The sequence below is a fragment of the Penaeus monodon genome, chromosome 20 (assembly GCF_015228065.2).
Source record: "Penaeus monodon isolate SGIC_2016 chromosome 20, NSTDA_Pmon_1, whole genome shotgun sequence".
Lineage (NCBI taxonomy): Eukaryota > Metazoa > Arthropoda > Malacostraca > Decapoda > Penaeidae > Penaeus > Penaeus monodon.
The window spans coordinates 40,536,718-40,537,557 of record NC_051405.1 but is presented as its reverse complement, the minus strand read 5'-3'; positions in this window follow the sequence as shown (position 1 = coordinate 40,537,557).

Here is an 840-nt window from a genome sequence, read left to right as displayed (position 1 = left end):
GATGTGGCTCAAGCTCAACTCACCAACTCCGGTAAAGCGGTTCTAGACACACAAATGGCACATTAATTATGCATGCAGCTCTTCTTCAGGTTGCTCTGGGGAGGGGGGGAGGGGAAGGTTGGGGAGGGGAAAGGAGAGGGGAAGGATGGATGGAGGGGAAGGGAAAAGAGAAGAGGGAAAGTAAGAAGGGGAGAGGAAGGATAGAGGGAGGGGAGGGGATATGAGGGAGAATAGAAGAGGGGGAGAGGAAAGAATGAGGGAGCATAAAATGTGGAAGGATGAGAGGGAAGATAAGGAAGGGGAGGGGAAGGGGAAGGGAGGAGAGAGTAGGTAAGAAGGGGAGGGTCAGTGGAAAGAGTGAGGATAGGTAAGGAGGAGGAGGAGGGGGTAGAAGGAGGGGAAGGATGGATAAATGATAAAGAAGGAATAGGTAGGAGGGGAGAGGGGGAGAGGGAGAAGGATGGAAGAAGAGAAAGGAGGGGAAGGAGAGGGAGGAGAGGAGACAGAAAGCAAGGAGGGAGAAAGGAAAGGAAGAATTTAGAAAGAGTAAGGAAATGGAGGATAGGGAGGAAAGGGAAGGGTGATAGGAGAGGAAGATGAGAAAAAAGAGTGAAAAAGGGGAAATAACGGAAAAATAAAATGTTGGAAGGAGGGGGGAGGGAAGGTAAGGAAGGGGGAAGGTAAGGAAGGGGAGAGAACGAGAGAGAATGAAGAGGGAAAATAGATATGAACAGAGGAGAGAGAATGAAAAGGGAGGATGGGAAGGGAGGAGAGGATAGAAGGAAACAGATGATAAAAAGAACGTGGGAGGGAATGGAATAAACAACCAGGAATGAGAAG